Source organism: Opisthorchis viverrini (assembly GCF_000715545.1).
Source record: "Opisthorchis viverrini unplaced genomic scaffold opera_v5_68, whole genome shotgun sequence".
Lineage (NCBI taxonomy): Eukaryota > Metazoa > Platyhelminthes > Trematoda > Opisthorchiida > Opisthorchiidae > Opisthorchis > Opisthorchis viverrini.
In genome coordinates this window covers 1,121,844-1,131,429 of record NW_008751724.1, presented here as the reverse complement: position 1 = coordinate 1,131,429, position 9,586 = coordinate 1,121,844, and the positions used below count along the sequence as shown (strand labels likewise).

At 46.6% G+C, this 9,586-nt stretch overlaps 1 protein-coding gene across 1 annotated transcript in view; it reads right to left on the bottom strand.

The window, feature by feature from the left end:
* The window catches only part of T265_04248 (hypothetical protein), a gene marked incomplete at both ends in the record, with an annotated part of 45,305 nt that extends 44,085 nt beyond the window's left edge, over window positions 1-1,220 (bottom strand). Inside the window, one exon of the mRNA XM_009168941.1 lies at window positions 941-1,220. The remainder of the gene's footprint in view (window positions 1-940) is intronic.
* Between the last annotated feature and the right edge of the window lie 8,366 nt (window positions 1,221-9,586).

Below are 9,586 nucleotides of genomic sequence, written 5' to 3'. Positions count from 1 at the left end.
GGTTTGGTTGTGAAGCAGTTATTTTCGTATATCAAATATATTTTTATCCTTGTTTTGTGTTCTCTAAGAACCCGTTACTAGGTTTATTTTCTGCAATAGATACGACTATATGCACGCGTGTGGTTACCAGTGTAGGTCAGTCACGTTGCGGTTGTTAACCGCAAACCGTTTTGCGCGATTATTTAACCTTTGAACTCGATTAATAAGTGGTCAAGAAGCCATCAGATAGTCCCTCTAGGAAGGAATATGCTACGGCATCGTTATTTAGCTTCTCCGTGGCCCTACAATGCGGTTAATGCGTGGCCGTTATGGCGACGTAGAATAGGTCCAGTAACAGCGACTAACGGTAGTATGGTGGTGATTTCACTGACGAGGGTTATTTACTCGTCCAATTACCAGTAAACCGGGTTACTTAACCGTTTAACAACAGAAAAACACGGTTATTTGACGGTTATTTAACCAAGCAATAACCGGAAAACACGGTTAGTTAACCGAGAAATAACCGGAAAACGCGGTTAATTGACGGCTATTTAACCAAGCAATAAGCGGAAACCAGTTATTTGACGGTTATTTAACCGAGCAAAAACCGACCAGCACGGTTAGTTGACAGTTATTTAACCGAGCAATAACCGGAAAACTCGGTTATTTGACGGTTATCTTGGTGCCAACAACAATCTGTTCACCAAAAAAGTGGGTTATTAGACGGTTATATAACCGTCGTATAGCCGGAAAACTCGGCTATTTTGGACTGCGTGTGCTGCTAGGGGGTAGACGAAAAAGAAACTGTTCATATTCTATTGACAGAAAACCATACAACTCGACAATTAGTGAAAAGTAAGCTTTAATTCTCATCTGAATCTTTGGCTGCCGTCCATCCAGTCAAGCATGTGAATATCATCAAACAATATGGCCTTATCTTACCCACAAGCTGTAATCTCACCTGTTTCTCGAACGCCAACCACGTAGGGAGTTGTTTTCCTATACCGGATGGGTACTTGCTGGTTGGCGCCTCTATTCGTTGACCTGGGAGTTTATCACCGCCAATTCCGACTTTATCATCCCCATATTGAAATGGGACAGTATTATATCGTTCAAAATAATGAGATTTATGGAATTTATCCTTCCCAATCTAAGAAAAAATTAGCGATTCATCACGGGTTTACATTTCTGTCAAAGGAATTTCCAGGCAAGAAAGGCAAAGCCATAACGTTTCGTCATTGAAAGTAACGATAGCTAGGTGCTATGACAATAACCTTGAAAAGTATGCTCTAGTTCATATCATTACAGAGATTAACTAAATGCGGCTTATGGTGTGCCCCGACAATACTAAAGAATCTAAAACAATCTGAAGAAGATTTTTGCCCTAAAAATCTCCCCATCGCGGTATTTTATAAGCAGAAATGCGTATGCCTTCGAATGGGAAGTACGATTCGGTTTCTTTTGGGCCTGTGTGAGCATATTAAAAGGATCCTTTGCTGCCTCATCATTTTCAGGTAAAAAATTTGTCTTTTGGGCCAGATTCTCAAACAACAAAAAGAACAAGAACCTACATGATAGACGCGCTCTCGTTCATTGCACTTTGTTGTCACCGGGTGCCTATCTGTTCGCGAACACGCACCAGATCATGACGTGGTTTGCTCTGCACTGTAATAGTCGGCAAGCTCTAAGCGGTTGTTTCTGCATGTGGAACAAGATGCGATGTCACAGATGACGCGCACTGCTTCAAAAGGGAATAGGGTAAACCAATAGTCATCTCTCCCGACTCTCCTGTAAGCACCAACTCTCCCGTAACGCTTGAATGTGATGCCCTTCGACAATAATGGACCACCTGCCAAATGTGAAACAAAATGTTTACTTCAGAATCGGAAAACCAGGTGTAACTGTCTCCCCCCCCCAAAAAAACAAAAAAAAAACGAACATCCAATATTTTCCACAAATTATTTGAAGAATGTGAACGGATTAGACTAAGCTGCTTGGATTAAAATCCATGATAAATTCCCTTTTACAAACTGATTATTAGTTCGTTCCTACCGTTTACTCCCACATCATAACTTCATCTGCTTGATTTCGCAACTAAAAACCCTTCAGTGCCACCGTTAAACAGACTCAGGAAGTAGAACAGGTTGGTCATCAGGCGCTTGTATTCGAAATCAAGGACGCCCTCAAAACTGATGCGATCGGTTCTAGGGCTTGATCTTGTGGGGGCTGAATACATACTCTACATGTAGACTGACCACTAGCAAAGGGAAACAGACACTTTCTTCGGTCTCCTTTTACTATACTCCTCAATGGCCCCACCGAGAACACGGATGGGGTCTTTACGGGTTAAAACCACTTACAATTTCGCAAACAAGCATTACACTATAGATATACAAAGACTGATTCAGACCGGTTCAAACGGAATCGTATATGTCTACCTAATAATTTAGCGCAATCTGCCAGCGAAAAAGGCCAAGTGCAGTGCCAGATTGCCACGCTCATTCGACAGTGACATACAGTATAACCACCAACGACAGTATCGCTATCTTCGGTGCAAACTAATCATGTGACCAAGCATCCATACATATATCATTATTCAGTGATGAATACCCAAACTCATTGCGAGGTCCAAAGTGGCTTCAGAATGTTGTGCAGACCATTTTGGTAATCCGCTGAAACTTCAAAGGTAGTTATTTTGTTCGCGGAGTACCCCGGCAACGGAGGCAACGAGACCGACGATAGTGTACCTGAAAATCCGGCATATATTGGCTTGGCTACGTTGACCATTGACAATACGAAGACGGGAGAGCTACCCTTGTAGAACTAACCACACATGTATCACACAATACTATTTCGTGTATTCACAGTGGGGTCATTAACGAAAACATGCTTCTTGGGTTGTTCACAACAACGATTCTCCGGTAGTTGACGTAAAGACAAAGCGGCCCATGATGTTTTTACGGAGATACCACGAACGCCAAACCACGATATAATTTATGGGACACGAAAGATAGTGAAACCAAAGCTTTAAAAACGACAACTTTGAAAATATTTGTAAACGGGTCAGCAAACAGCATCGACCTGGAGCAAGAAACCTGAATAAAACGAATTTTAACCGTTGTCAACGCAACGACTGCGCGAAACCAAAATATCAAGGTCAGGGGTTGTAGATTTTTTTGATTCTAGCCCACCCATAGGTCTTTAACCAGTTTTATACTGGATAGCTATTTTTTACGGTTCCAAACAGGCTTTCTTCTCTCCAGTAGGCCTAATCAGCGCTAGCCCCAGTTTGTAGAGCGTGCTTAGCCCTCATCTACGTAGTCGTTCCACATAGTGTCCACGCTTCCACAGTCCTATCCGAACTACCAGCCCACATAGGTATCTGAAACTGACTGTGATCCTCTTAATACAATCCATAGTTCTCCTACTACTTTAGAACTCTCAACTGTATTCCACCAAATCCATCATTCCTCAAACTGCTCCAAGGTTTCCCATTATGACACCGCTTCCGTCTTCCTCAAAGCGGTCGCTAGACCTCGAATCTTCATCAGCTATCCTCCCAGCATGTCCAAAGAAGCGGCTTAGATCCAGAAGATATAGCTCCAAAGCCCCTCACCTCTCGAAGCTGGTAAATACAGTATCCCAGGCAACCTCAGATTGTTCAGTTTTTCTAACTGACATATTCTTGCTTCCTCAACCCGGCAGCACTCTCTCACCGTTGCCAGTAAGTTCTGAAGTCCTGAATGACCTAGAAAATCTCAAAACACGTGTGCGCCAAATGGAGAACGAAATGTCCTCCCTCCGAAACATACAATCGAGTACATGCCTTCTGAATGCTGACGCAACATGCAATCAAACAAACTTAGAAAATGCGTAACTTCTTATTGACACGATGGCTACTGAGATTAGTCAGCGCATCGAATGCGGGCATCAAGTCTTAACATTCAATGCATCCAATCAGATCCCGCTTGAGCATGCCAAAACTGCCATCCCGAATGCATGTGGCATGCAGGACACCATATGCAAAGCTCGGCGGCTCCGGAAGTCGAAACCATCTATGTGCTTCCCGATAATGCAATTCCGGGATGAAAAAGATGCCGCGCATCTGCTAATAGCTCGGACTCTTCTCTCAGCTACCAAAAAATTCCATACCTTAAAACTTTAAGCTGCTCGTACAAGAATGAAAAGACAGCTTACCAAAAAGTCACCTGAACCTGTTGTCCCGTCACCCACCAATACTTGCGCTGACGAGTGCCACAATGCCGCACAAAGCTGTCTGTTGGACCGAGGTCCTGTACCCAACGCTCATGACCATGAGCCCTCCACTCCTATCTCTATGCATCCACAAATGTCATCTCTGACCTCCACCACGCAAACGAGATCGACTGCTTATTTAAGAGATACGGTACCTAATCAGCCCACATATGAGGCTGTGGTCGAGTTTGATAGCATAGGTTCTCACTTTAGACCTCCTGACCTAATGACACTTCGTGTCTCCCCACCAGAGCGCTTCCTTGGACTCAAGCTCCTGCTGTCCAAGCCTCACACCGTAACCCCTTCTCCTGTGCCAACTCCCCGAGCTCCTGCTCTTCGCCCTTCTACAAACCTGACTAAACCCGTAATTCCTCATAAGCACATCTGTAGCACCCCTAGCCGTGTAACCCAGTCGTCTGACAGGGTCCCTAAACCACAACTACCGTTACGTAATCCTAAACCCTATCAAGTTCCGCTCCTCTGGAAACCTACGTACTATATGCCTGGGATCCCTTTTCAGCAACTACCTACTCCACCACAGCCTCCGTCCCCTCCAAAGCCACGTGCAGCCCCACCTCTACGACCTTTAGCTGTACCCTGACTTTCTACTCCAACCCCCCTTCAACTACAGCCAACGCAGATGATTCCTGCTCGCTCCCAACGGAGCTCACCCCTCTCGGAGAGTTTGATTATACCACTAACTTACTCACTGCACAATGTCCCCTCACCTCACCCTGCATCTCTTACCATAATCCTCTTATTCCGTCTACTCCAATCAGCACAGTTTGGCTACCCGTTCCCTCAGCCCCCTGCGATTCGATGCTGAAAGCTATACAAAGCAGATCCATTCGACCTCTAGGTGCCCTCTTCTTACCCTCTCATTCCCTGTCTCTTAAACACTTCTCCTGCCCTTCCATCCCGCGTGACATAAATCCTGCTGTTTCTGTTGAGCTACCACACACGATACCACCTCCTGACTGTGTCGATTACATTATTACAAACGATTGCATGACCCAGCCTGTTACTCTTTGTCCATGGAGCTCCGCTACCTCCCCTGCCAGCCTCGGTACCCATCGCGGTACGCCCCATTATCTTATTCTCAGGTATCTTCACCTGGTCCCACTTCGCCTACTAATTCGAGAACCCCCAATTCCACTGTCTCTAGTCCATTACATACTGACCTCCCTAGGCTTGCCAACTTCTTGCTGGCCACCTCTTGCGATCCCGCCAACAATCTTTCTGTCGTTCTAATCAACACCCGCTCTCTCTTACCTAAACTGCACTACATCCAAGCCATCTCCACTTTAGCTCGTCCAATCTTCATTTGCATCGCAGAGACGTGGCTCTCTCCTAGCATACCTGATGCCCGTATCTCCCTTCCGGGATACCCTATCTTCGGTTCTGATCGTTCCCACCGCCGTGGAGGTGGCTGCCTCATATACGCCAGAACTGAAATGGAAGTCTTCACCATTGACGATCCACTACTGGCGGACACTCTAGACTCTGGCTTTCTGCCTGTCGGGCTAATCCACCGTTCATCCTCGGGTGTTTGCACATGCCCCCTCCACACTCCATTAGTTCGATTTATTGCCTGTCTACGCTTCTTTCACACACTCAAGCTCTGCCTCACCCGAACAAAGTAATTATTGGGGATCTCAACCTTCCTGAGATTGCCCGATCTCAGCAAAACTCCCCTTTGCGCCTTTTGCCCCTGCTTACCCAACTTAATGTCGAGGGCTGATCCCAGCTTGTAAGGCAGCCAACACGCGGTACCCACACCCTGGACATTGCCCTTGTCAACGGCTATCTGTGTCCCACCGCCACAGTTGGTCCGAAGTTTCCTGACAGCGACCATTGTACTGTAACTTGCAGCTGGACAAGTACCCTACCTTCAGCTACTCTTCCTCCCTTAACCTCTTTCATCCTTTCCCCGGGCATTCTTGAAGCTTTTGTAGTCTTATTGCGCCATAAGACCTGGGACAAGTTCTTTCTCTCTGGTGGCACGCAAAGCATGGCTAATATCTTTTACGGCAAATTACTATCATCATTATATCTAGTTGCTCCCACACGAGCCTCTCATGCTTCTGGTTGTCATCCAGCCACACGACTACCCGCTACACGCCATAAACTTAGGAAGTATCGTAGGCTCTACCTTGAATCCCATGATCTCTCCCTTGTTACTGTAATCAACAAACTTATGACTGATATTACCACGGCCAAACTCGCCCTTGAAAAGCGTGAGGAATCGACCGCCGTAGCTCCTTTTCTACAGCCTACGAGGCTGGGGCGTCTCTTTCGCCGGCGCTGCTTCTCAAATTCATCTGCAGTTTCAAATATGGTGGCCGCTGAAGGGAAACCCCTTTCTGACCCTGCTGCCATTGTGGAATTACTAAACTCCTACTTCGCTAGCTGCTATGTTACCTCCCCACCGACTTTATCTACTTATTGCTCCCCACCTGGCTATGAAGTGGCCATATCTGCTAACGAGACAAGCTCCAACCTTTGTACGCTCTGTTAGTTTGTCCGACGTAACTTCGTCTCTCGCCCGCCTTAGAGTCTCCAGCTTCCCAGGCACTGACGGCATCCCTTCGCTTATCTTAAAAGCTGGTGGCCCGGACGTCCCCACCCTCAGCCTTAATCTCTTTAATATCTCCATTATCACTGGCACAGTCCCTAGTCGGTGGAAGCACTCTACGATTGTCCCACACTCTATGTCAGTTCCACGGACCGCTCTAGCCAGCTATCGTGGCATCCACCATACCTGCTTACTCCTTCGTACCCTAGGGCGCCTCATCAAATTTCCTGTCATGGACTACCTGCTCGCCACCAAAACCCTCAGCAATCGGCAGTCTGAGTTTATGGCACGGCGGTCAGCTAGCACATGCCAGGTTGATTTCTTCAATCATATTTCGTCCGCCTACGATACCGGGCTGTGTATTAACCTTATCTACCTTGATATTCGCAAGGCATTCGACCAAGTTCCCCACGGTGCACTCCTCAACAAATTAAACACTATAGGGATTGATGGCCTACTACTGCGATGGTTCGCTTCTTACCTCACAGGTAGAACCCAGGCCACCAAAATCGGGGATCTCTGCTCCTCAGCCCTCCGCATCACCGGTGGAGTTATTCAATGTGGTGTGCTTGGCCCTCTACTGTTCTTACTATACGTTAATGACGTCACCGAATCGATCACACATGGATCCTCTTTTCTGTTTGCTGATGACATTAAGATAGCTTACACATTTAAGACCAGTGATTCTGCTTCTACCCTCGCTAACATTCAGTCTGACTTAAACTCTTTATCACTATGGTCTTCCAACTGCTGTCTTTCTTTCGCTGTTCCAAAATGCCAAGCCCTGCCAAATCGATTCCAAATTCCTCCTGGGACGCTTACTCTTAACGGACTCTTCATTCCTACTCTTCCCGAAGTGAGAGACCTAGGCCTTAGGTATTCCAACCTACCTTCAACCTAGCTTCAACCAACGTGTAAGGTACGGAGTGGCTAAAGCTCGCAAGCTCTGTGCTTACATTCGCCGATCCTTCCTAAATAAATCCTTCTCCCCTAAAATAAATCTTGTTTAATTGCCATTTTAGACAATTTACAAAACCCATTCGTGAATCCAGCCCTGAATTCGATTCACAGTATTCACAGACATGCCGCACTGTTGTGGAGAATGTGCAGCGCTCGTTTACTAAGTCCCTGTTTCCGGTGTCATCCACACTACCGTATCGTCTTCGCTGCTTATCACTTGGGCTGGATCCATTATGGCTAAGGCGCACCAGGTTCAATCTAGGCCTTCTGCATCGCTTAATCTACCAGCGTACTCACATAGCTGACTGCTGTCCTGAATTTGCTTCCCATACTCCCTAAAATATACGTAACTCAGGATGTTTACTCTCAGTGTCGACATGTCGAACTGTCTTTAGACAAAACCTTTGCTTTTGCCTCTATTCTAAACTATAGAACAAGCTCCCCTCCAACTTCCGTACTATCTCATCTCACGTTGGCTTTCGAAAGACCATCAATTCTTACCTTTCTACTGAGGGAGCTGAGCGACTTTTCGCGCCTCAGCTAGATACTTTTTGAAATAGGCCATAAGCCCTTTTAATCTGCGCACTCGCCCTAACTGTCCTTTTATTAGGTTCTAGAACTTACACTTACCAGCCTGAAACCCTTAGCATTAGTCCGGGAGTGCGACAACCACCCCCCCAAGTGTTCTTATCTATAACCTGCCACTCTATCTCTCTCATGTCCGTCTCCAATGACCTGGTTGCCTATCCCTCCTCAGACCTCAAGCTTTTGTACCCAGCCCAATTATTCCTAGTTCTTCAAGCCTGGTCCCATCCCTGAGTAACTCTGTCAGCTCTATTTAATGTCTGGTGCTTTGCTTTGGCTGGATTTAAATAACTTCAGCCAAACTAAAGCCTCAGTTCCACACTGTTCCGAACCATTCTGCATCACCTGAATACGTGCGCCGAACACATATCAAATGGTGGGTCTGGAGATGCGCTATGAACGAAATACTTGTTTGGCCCCACAGCCCAATCATTCACACATACACATAGCACCGGTGCACCTCTACTTGACGAAGTGGTTCACACCAATGCTTCGTGTTCGTTTAGCCCCAGTACACAGACTCTGAACATCTCCATTCCACTCCCATTGCCCAAAAGGTAGTTGATGATTCAGGAGCCATTCTGCATCCCCTGAATATGCGCAGCGCACACATCAAATTGTGGGTCTGAAGACGCGCTACGAATGAAATACTCGTTTGGCCCCACAGCCCAATCATTCGCACATACACATAGCACCGGTGCACCTCTACTTGACAGAGTGGTTCACACCAATGCTTCGTCTTCGTTTAGCCATGGTACACAGGCTCTGAACATCTCCATTCTACTCCCATTGCCCAAAAGGCAGTTGATGTTTCATTTGCTCCCGTTACTTGCCTCTTCTAGTGGCTGTTTACTGTTCGCTTGTTCGGAATGACTGAGCTGTTTTACTGGCCTGGATTTCCCGCCTGACCGGATAAAATATCTGGTGGCTGTAGTAATTTATTAAGGCACAAACTGCACTTATGTCTACTTGGATGGTTTTCCACCTTGCAGCTCTGGCAGCATGCACGAGGGATGAAAACCTCTTCTGGTGGACGGGTACGCCCTGCAAGGAGGGTCGCCCTGTTATGTTACACCATGGTGCGTTCGTATACTCGCCACCCCTCCAGTAGCACTGGTGTATCGCCCATCGCCGGTGGTTCTGAGCCTGGCCTTTAATACAGGAAAACCAAAAAAGAGCAGTGTTGCTGTTTGTCTGTAGCTGGATTGGCCTTGTTCCGGTTGTCACTTGTCC